Source organism: Grammomys surdaster, unplaced genomic scaffold, assembly GCF_004785775.1.
Source record: "Grammomys surdaster isolate TR1022 unplaced genomic scaffold, NIH_TR_1.0 137, whole genome shotgun sequence".
In the NCBI taxonomy this organism is placed as follows: domain Eukaryota; kingdom Metazoa; phylum Chordata; class Mammalia; order Rodentia; family Muridae; genus Grammomys; species Grammomys surdaster.
In genome coordinates this window covers 1,192,755-1,202,120 of record NW_021604595.1, presented here as the reverse complement: position 1 = coordinate 1,202,120, position 9,366 = coordinate 1,192,755, and the positions used below count along the sequence as shown (strand labels likewise).

The following is a 9,366-nucleotide window of genomic DNA, read 5'->3' as shown; positions in this document are numbered from 1 at the left end:
CCAAGTGCTGGGATTAAAGGCGTGCGCCACCACCGCCCGGCCAAAGTCAATCTTGAAAACACATCAACTTCCTACATATAAAATAATTATTGCTTCTTCTTCTTCGGGAAAACACCAAATGGCGGATGACGCCGGTGCAGCGGGAGGACCCGGAGGACCCGGGGGCCCAGGATTAGGAGGCCGCGGTGGCTTCCGTGGAGGATTCGGCAGCGGTCTTAGGGGCCGCGGTCGTGGTCGAGGCCGTGGCCGTGGTCGAGGCCGCGGGGCTCGTGGAGGAAAAGCTGAAGACAAGGAGTGGATCCCCGTCACCAAACTGGGCCGCCTGGTTAAGGACATGAAGATCAAGTCCTTGGAGGAGATCTACTTGTTCTCCCTGCCCATTAAGGAGTCTGAGATCATTGACTTTTTCCTGGGTGCATCCCTAAAGGATGAGGTTCTGAAGATTATGCCAGTGCAGAAGCAGACTCGGGCTGGCCAGCGGACCAGGTTCAAGGCTTTTGTCGCTATTGGGGACTACAATGGTCACGTTGGTCTTGGTGTCAAGTGCTCCAAGGAAGTTGCCACTGCCATCCGAGGGGCCATCATCTTGGCCAAGCTCTCCATTGTCCCTGTGCGGAGAGGCTACTGGGGGAACAAGATTGGCAAGCCCCACACTGTTCCGTGCAAGGTGACAGGCCGCTGTGGCTCTGTGCTGGTGCGTCTCATCCCTGCCCCCAGAGGCACTGGCATTGTCTCTGCTCCTGTGCCCAAGAAGCTCCTGATGATGGCCGGCATAGACGACTGCTATGCTTCAGCCAGGGGCTGCACTGCCACCCTGGGCAACTTTGCCAAGGCCACCTTCGATGCCATCTCCAAGACCTACAGCTACCTGACCCCCGACCTCTGGAAAGAGACTGTGTTCACCAAGTCTCCTTATCAGGAATTCACTGACCATCTTGTGAAGACCCACACCAGAGTCTCTGTTCAGAGGACTCAGGCTCCAGCTGTGGCTACCACATAAGGGTTTTTATAAAAGAAAAATAAATGAATTAAGTCTGTTAAAAAAAAAAAGATTAGAAACTTAGATTTTCCTTTATTTTTTTATTTTTTATTTTTCGAGACAGGGTTTTTCTGTGTAGTCCTGGCTGTCCTGGAACTCACTCTGTAGACCAGGCTGGCCTCAGAATCCACCTGTCTCTGCCTCCCAAGTGCTGGGATTAAAGGCGTGTGCCACCACCACCCGGCTAGATTTTCTTTTAAATTTTAAATTAAAACATTAATTCTATAGAGAAAGTATTTACAGACTAATGTTAATACTTCTTTTTTTAAGACAGGCTCTTGAAACTAGAGCTTGCCATCAGAGCTAGGCTAGCTGGCCAGCAAGCTCCAGGGACCTGTCTGGTTTTGTAACCCTCAGCCCAGAGTTGGAGTAACAGACATACTGCCTGACTCTGTGTGTGTGTGTGTGTGTGTGTGTGTGTGTGTGTGTGTGTGTGCGCGCGCTTTTGTATGTTCCTGCTGGTACTCTTGGAGGCCAGAACTCCACATGCTTGTTCAGTAAGCACTTAACTCTCTGAGTCATGTCCGAGGCCCCAGGCTTCGTCTCTTAATGACCCTGCTGCCTGACACATCGTCAGCTCAAGACTGAATTCCTAAAACATGAGCTAACAGAGGACACATACAATCCTACCCAGACAATAGCACAACTACTGATGACATGTGGGAACCAACTCTTCGGTATTGCTGATTATAAAATGAGGCAGGCCATGTCTTAGTTTCGTCTCCCTGCTGCTATGATCAAATACTCTGACAACTGCAACTTAGAGGAGAAAGGGTTTATTGAGCTCACAGTTCCAGGTGATAGGTCCATTGCTGTGGGGAAGTCAGGCCTGCTGGAATTCACGTAGCAGCTTGTCACATTATGTGCATAGTTAAGAAGCAGATAGCATCACAAGCGTGCTCATACTCTTTACTGGAAGACAGCCCAGGATCTTCAGCCTGGGAATGGTGTCACCAAACTTATATCAATTACCATTGTCAAGACAGATACGCTCATGGGGCAAGTGTTCTAGACAATTCCTCACTGAGATTCTCTTCCTAGGTGATTTTTGGCTGCATCAAGTTGACGATTAAAACCAACCACCTTGTGCTGTTGCTGTGGGAAACCACTTGGTAGCTGTGAAGAAAGTTAAACTTAGAACTGTCATATGTTGCAGTCATTCGCTTCTAGGCATTTATCCCCAAATAACTGAAAGCAGATACAAAACAGACACTTTGTGCTAATGTTCATTGAGGCTTCATTCCCAGTAGCCAAAGATGGGGAAAACACAAGTCCTCGCCTATGAACAGGTGAGTGTAAAAATTAAAATGTTACATATATGTTACAGTATGTTAACATAATTGTAACAGATGTAACATAAATGTTACATATACTAAATGGAATAGTTTAACAATAAAAAGAATGGAATTCTGACTCCTGAGACTACATGACTTGTGCTAGTTTTCAGTCACTGGAACAAAGAACTTTAGAAAATACATTTATAAGATGGACAGATTTATGTATATAAATTCTCTAGCTCAGGCTTGGCCTCGAAATCGCTGCACAGTAGAGAGTGACCTTGAACTTCTCTCAGAAAAATATTTTTAGATATATTTATTTCATTTTATGTGTAGGAGGGTTTTGCCTGCCTGTACTTATGTGCACCGTGTGCATATCTGGTACCTGCAGATGTCAGAAGAGGGTCAGATCCTCTGGAACTGAAATTGTAATCTACCAGGTTGGTCCTCGGTAACTCGTCTTCCAGTAGGCCTTACCTCCTTGAGTTTGCGCCTCCTCCTAACAGCACCATCCCCTGGCTACTAAGACTGAAGTCATCATGATGATGTAGCATGGACACCCTGTGCTAAGTGAAACAGTCCCACACCAGAGGACAAACATCGTAGGGCTCAGTGAATCTGAAATATTTATAGCTGGTAAATTTGCAGAGAAAAAGTACGTGGGGCAACCAGGCTGTGGAGAAGGGACTTGTTAATGGGAATAGAACTTTAGAATGATGAGTTTCTGGAAACAGCTATGATGTTTGCAGAAGACTCTGAATACCATTAATGCTGCACCATTTAAAAATTTAAAAGAGCTAGATGGTAGATGTTATGTTCTATATATTTTACCAAAAACTTAGAAAAATATAATGAGGGGCTGGAGAGATGGCCCACTGGTTAGGAACACTGGCTGCTCTTGCAGAGGATCCAGGATCAGCTCCCAGACTCCTCAAGTTGTCTCACAATTGTTCACAACTCCAGTTTCAAGGGATCCAAAACCCTCGGGGCTTTATAGGGCACTGCATACACGTGGTGTACAGACATTCATGTAGACAATACATCCATATGCATAAAATGAAAATCTTAAAAATATATATACTGGGGACTGGGATCTATCTAGCTCCATAGTGAAGTACTTGCCCAGCTTGTGAGACCCCCTAGGTTCCATCTTTAGCACCAAAACAAGAATTGCCCCCTCTGCAAAGGAAAGGTACCCACTGCATTCAAACACAGCTGCATAATGAGACAGGTGAAGAAGATGTCATGTGACATCCATGCAGCTCCCAGAGTTTCTCTACCCACAATTCCCTTCCACAGCCTATCTCCTCAAGGCTGAATTCTCAACAAAGAACCCGTGGCTTGAAAGTCCTCAAACAGTTTGTCAGTTATATAAGCTAAAGAACCAGAAGTGGCTTCTGTCTGTTAGGTCCTCTAGGGTTTGTATTTCTTCATAATGAGCTGAGATGGGTTGGTCAAATGCCTACCAATATCAGATTCCAACTTGTATATACCCAATTATTTTAAATATCCTCTAGATGACAAGATTTTAAGTCCCTTAGAACTTGCCTGTTTTGCATACTGGGAAACCTATGTCTAGCATTTGCTAAAGCTAAAATTAACCCCCAAACTGTGATGACCCCCAAGTCACTGCTGCTCCTGGGATTCTGTGACCTAGAATGTCTCCTCCATGCTGCTGGGTTATATCACCCAGCCCTGCCAACACTCCCACAATCTTAAAGGGTCTCTCTTCTTTGTGTGTGTTCCTCAACCTCTGACCACCTCTAGTCCAAAGGACATCCCTGGACTCATTTCTTCAAGTCTTTGAGTTCTACTGCCACCTTGTGGTCATATTTCCTTCGTACTCCTGGCTTCCCCTCTTGAACCCCAGCCACAACTGTGATTGGTCTGAGTAGAAAGGCTTCATGGGAAGCAGCCTGCAAATAGAGTCATGGAATTAAGCAGCCTGGGCTCTATCTAGTCTTGTCATACTGCAGGTGGCTGGCTGTGAGCCTGGACCCGGACTCAAACTCCCTGAAGCCTCATCTATAAAAAAGGGTGAACAGAAATACTGTCGTGAGGTGCCGCTGTGAGGGTTAAATGGGTTGTCTACCCAGGAAGGGTCTGGCCCAAAATAAGTGCTCAAGCAGAGCTGTGGTATTCTGCATGAATGAAAAGACCAGATTCTTCAAAGCTCACCAGGGCAAAGTTTCATTAATATATCCTCCAAATACATTTCAGTTCACTAAAAGCCATTTCACAAGCACACGCATGGGTGGACACAGTGTGTTAACAATTTTGCAATCTGTTCAATGTAATGACATATTGGAAGACAGTTTTATCTGAAACCCACAGGTCAAGATCATAACATTTTGGGCCTCAGAAGTTCCCCAAACAAAACAGGCTATTGGCATTGTTCCTAGAACTTAGCACCCCCAAAACTCTCCAAGGTCCTAGCCAGCCTCAGAGTTATCTGATCCCCTAGAGGTAGAGCCAACCAATCAAGAGGAAGGTCATCTATCCCTCCCTGGAATTTCCTTAGATCTGCATAAATGTGGCCTGCAAGCTCCTCAAAGGACTGTATTTTGATCTGGAGTACCCCAGTATACTGGTAACTTCTGCAGAATAAACGCTTCTTGCCTTTGCATATTATTTGAGGGTGAGGTGTCATCCTTTAGTAATTCACGGACCTTAGTGGCAGGACATCGAAAGATCAAGCTGGAAGTAAGCCAGAAGTATCTTTCCTGCTAGGTAGCTTTCACAGCGCTGGAAGGGGCTGGAAGGGCCTCTAGAGAAGAAACATCACCAGAGGAATTACCTAGCAGTATATCCTCCATGTTACAACACTAACTGCACACAAGATGTGCCAACTGGCACATTAGTGGCATGGCTGTTAATGGGGTAATCAAATGCTTTCTGTTTGGGTTTGAGGCCCTCCCATTGGGAGGGAATACATGTCTGGTATTGGTCAAAAGCCCATAGCTGGGGACGCCATAGGCTACAGTGGGAAACCTACCAATATTGTTTGGCTAAGTGGACACTGCTTGTAAAATGTATAAATGCTTTCTAAGTATTTATGTTTATGCTCATAGAATAGCACTACTTCAATCTTAGTTACCGGAGCTTAGTTTTGCAATGGGTACTGGTTGGTGCCAAAACGTGTAACTAGTCAAATTGCAATGAATAGGTAACTGTTGGGTGTTTACCCCTAAACAGGACATCAGCGTCCACCTTCTCCTCAACACTTGGGGAAGTCATGGAAGAGTAGGTGGGGAAGAATATAAGAGCTAGCCTGGCAGTGGTTATGTACACCTTTAGCTCTAGCACTCAAGAGGCGGAGGCAGGAGGATCTCTGTGAGTTCAAGGGCAGTCTGGTCTACAGAATGAGTTCCAGGACAGTCAGGCCTATACAGAGAAATCTTGCAAGATGTAAGGACTGAAGGGTGAGGAGTTCTGTGAAACGATATCTTCTGGATGTACCATGGCCATGGCACATGTAGACTCACAGCAACTGTGGTTCCTTGCCCAAGACCTGCACAAAACTGAGCCCATCAACACGCCAGCACTTATGGAAGAAGGGCTTTTGAAACCCACCCCCCCTTAGTGAAGAGCTAGCCAGTTAATGCTGCTGGGGGAGGGGCAGTCATTTTTCTTCAGTGGTGTAGCCTTTGGTAATTTGCCCATGGTCGAAACCCAAATAAAAGAAATGATAAACTATAAAAAGTAAAATGATAACAACAATTTAGGGCTCAGTTGGTCAAATACTTGCCTAGTAAGTATAAGGATCTGGATTCAGTGCCCAGAACTTATGCAGAGAAAGCTGGGTATGGTAGGGTCAGTGCAAAAACAAAACTCTCACCTCAAAGGGGAGAAAAGATTGTTTATTCTGAAGCTAAATATGACTGGCTAGGGCCAGGGAATGCAGATTCAGGTTACACCAAATTCCATACTCCAATGTGGTAATGGCTTAACAAAGTTTTTCTAGCAACAGAACAAAGAATGTTATAAATGAAGATACTTTTTACGAACATCTGTAGAGACATTACAGCAGAACAGCTAGAGGCTTCAGACGCTATCCGATGACACTCAACTTTTTGGCTGATAGAAAGAGGTTTTGTTCAGTTAATACATTCCGAAGTGTTTTGTCAGTTAGTCACAAGAAGTTAGGTCAGACACGAAATAGCAAGGAATGGCATTTTAGGGGATCAGAGATGGCCCAAGATAAACTGTAATTCAGCTGTGGACTTGCAACATCCCAACCTTTCTGTGGTCACTGGACTCCTAATCAGCCTTGCAGAAGGTTCAATGGATGGATGAGCTTCTGTTTGGATCCTGTCATCAGCAGTGGTTCCCAGGGCTCGACGGCACACCAAACCATTGAGACATCCTGTCTTAATGATGCCTGAGGGAACGACATCCCCCCTAGCCTCCACAGAGATGTGCACTTATTGGCACCCCCTCCCCACTCAAAAATCATTTTTTTTTTGTTTGAGACAAGATTTCATTATGCAGCCCAGGTTGGCCTCAAACTTACGATCCTCCTGTCTCTACCTCCCAAGTTTTGGGATCTCAGATATGTGTCTGGTGTGAGATAATTTTTACATAGCTCTATTACAGGGTGATAAAGATATGCATTGCTATTTGGGGGCACCTGAGTGGTTTGTTGTTGTTGTTGTTTTTTAATTGCTGGTGTCTGGTGTTATGAGAGGTCTTTTTTTTTGTTCTTCTTTACTTTGAGTATTATTATTGGTACAGTAGGCTGGACTGGTACATGACAATGGCAGAAATTAAGCAGAGGGACAATGACAATGGCAGAGTCTGCTGGGGTTAGGGCAATGGGCTGCACTCAAGAGAGTCATAGAATGGCCAGGGCAGAAACCACAGGGAGCAGAAACAAGGAGACTGGGCTGTGAGGAGCTGACCCTTTCCCAAAAGTGCTGCAGGCTCTCTCCCTGGAAGCATCCCAGGAAGCTGCCAAGACTTCAAAACCAAATAAGGCTTTTGTGGGATGGAAAACCAGGTCAGGAAGTTTGGTGAGATTCTTGGAGACTGTGTGCACACACCTGAGGCTGAGGTGACTCCCAGCTCCCGGCCAGACTCCTGACTTGGAACATGTGCCATGCTTCTCACATAAAAGAGAAGTGACCTGTGGTCACATAGGCCCAAAATCGAGTTCTCCACGCTAATGAGATACCTAGAGACCTGGAGAGTGTAGCCGATAAGCTCCCCTTCCCAGACACTCCTCCCTGAAAAAGGTATTTAATCTCAGGCCCAGGGGTATGATTTTTTGCATCCACTTTCCACCATGACAATAAACTACTTGGAACCATGGGCTGCCTCTTTGTATCAAGATCTGCGGTAGGGAGCCATGAAGAAGGTCTTTGTCTACAGAGCCATAGTCTAGTCTTCCGTAGAAGGCCTTTCTGCACTGCCACCACAACCACCACCAAGCCTGCTGCCAAGCCAAGGACTTTCATTGTTTGGACCAGCCAGAGCTCCCCTTTTCTCCTTCGGCCCTGGACTAGACACAGCCTGCTGGCCCCCAACTCTGTTCTCTGCTTTTCTGAGACTCCCAGTGGTGCCTGGATTTCAGAGGGCCTGAGAACTCCATGACCCCAGCCTCGTCACAGATCCAGGGACCCCAAAATTAATTCCAGCTTCCCTACGGCCCAGCACCCCACCCCAGTGACAGTGTGGGATAAGCACAGTCAAAGGCTCCCCTCGCCCAGCCTCCCCAAGTGGCTGTGCCCTGTGGGACTTGGGCCAACACAACCCTACAGGCCTTTAGACACAGTATGCCCAAGGGGTTTAGCATCTCTTGCTCTAGGGCTAAAATTGCTGGCAAAAGAAGCATTTCTCCTTGCCTGTCTATTATTCCTGTATAACATAAAAGTCCCTAGCTGATTGGTTACAGGGAGACTTCAAAGTGTCTCATATTTGCAGAAACAGAGGCTACCCCATGGATTCTGTCTCAGCAAGCAGGAACTGAGAGCCGGGGAGAAGCCTCATTTCCTGTTGACAGGAAGCCCTCTCCCTACAGAAGACAGTCACAGGCTGAACTGTTCAGCCCCCGCTGTGACACTGCTGTGCACGATGCTGAGTAACATTTTCTCAAGTTCCATAGACAGCACTACAATAAAAAAAAAGTCTCCAAAACACGTTCTTTTTTAATTTATTATTTTTTATTTTATGTATGCATGTATGTCTTAGTTAGGGTTTTACTGCTGTGAACAGACACCATGACCAAGGCAAATCTTCAAAGGACAACATTTAATTGGAGTTGGCTTATAGGTTCAGAGATTCAGTCCATTATCATCAAGGCAGGAACATGGCAGCATCCAGGCAGGCATGATGCAGGAGATGCTGAGAGTTCTACATCTTCATCTGAAGGCTGCTGGTAGCAGAATACTGGCTTCCAGGCAGCTAGGACTAGGGTCTTAAAGCCCACCCCCACAGTGACACACTTCCTCCAACAAAGCCACACCTACTCCAACAGGGCCACACCTTCTATGTATGTATTTTGTGATGAGTTCTCTCTATGTAATCCCAGCTATCCAGGAACTTGTTATATAAACCAGGATGGCTCCAAACTCACAGAGATCTGCTTGTCTCTGCCTCCCAAGTGCTGAGATTAAAGGTGTACATCACTAGGCTCAATCACTACAGATGTGTGTGTGTGTGTGTGTGTGTGTGTGCAGATACATATGTGTTATGTATAAATACATGAAGAGACCAGAGATCAATTTTGGATGTTATTCCTCAGGAGCCACCCACTCTGTTTACTTATTTATTATACACATATATGTGTTTGTGTGTGTGTATGTGTGTGTGCACATTCATGTCTGTGAATGTAGGTGTATGCATGCCCCAGCACGCATGTGGAGGCCAGAGGACGGCCTGGGTGTTGCACCTCACTTTTTATCTCAGGGATTCTCCAGTCTCTGGCTCCCACTGGGGATTACAGGCACTTCTACATGTCCCTTTTCTTTCTCTCTTTCCTTCTTTCTGTCTTTCTTTTTAAATTTTAAGATTTATTTATTTATTTAACGTATATGAGCATCCTGTCGCTGA

The 9,366-nt window shown here is 45.8% G+C and overlaps 1 pseudogene across 1 annotated transcript; it reads left to right on the top strand.

Moving 5' to 3' along the window:
* Positions 1-98: 98 nt before the first annotated feature.
* Positions 99-1,050, top strand: LOC114617633 (annotated as a pseudogene). Its single transcript, XR_003710823.1, has one exon. The product of XR_003710823.1 is annotated as a 40S ribosomal protein S2 pseudogene (transcript).
* Positions 1,051-9,366: the final 8,316 nt, after the last annotated feature.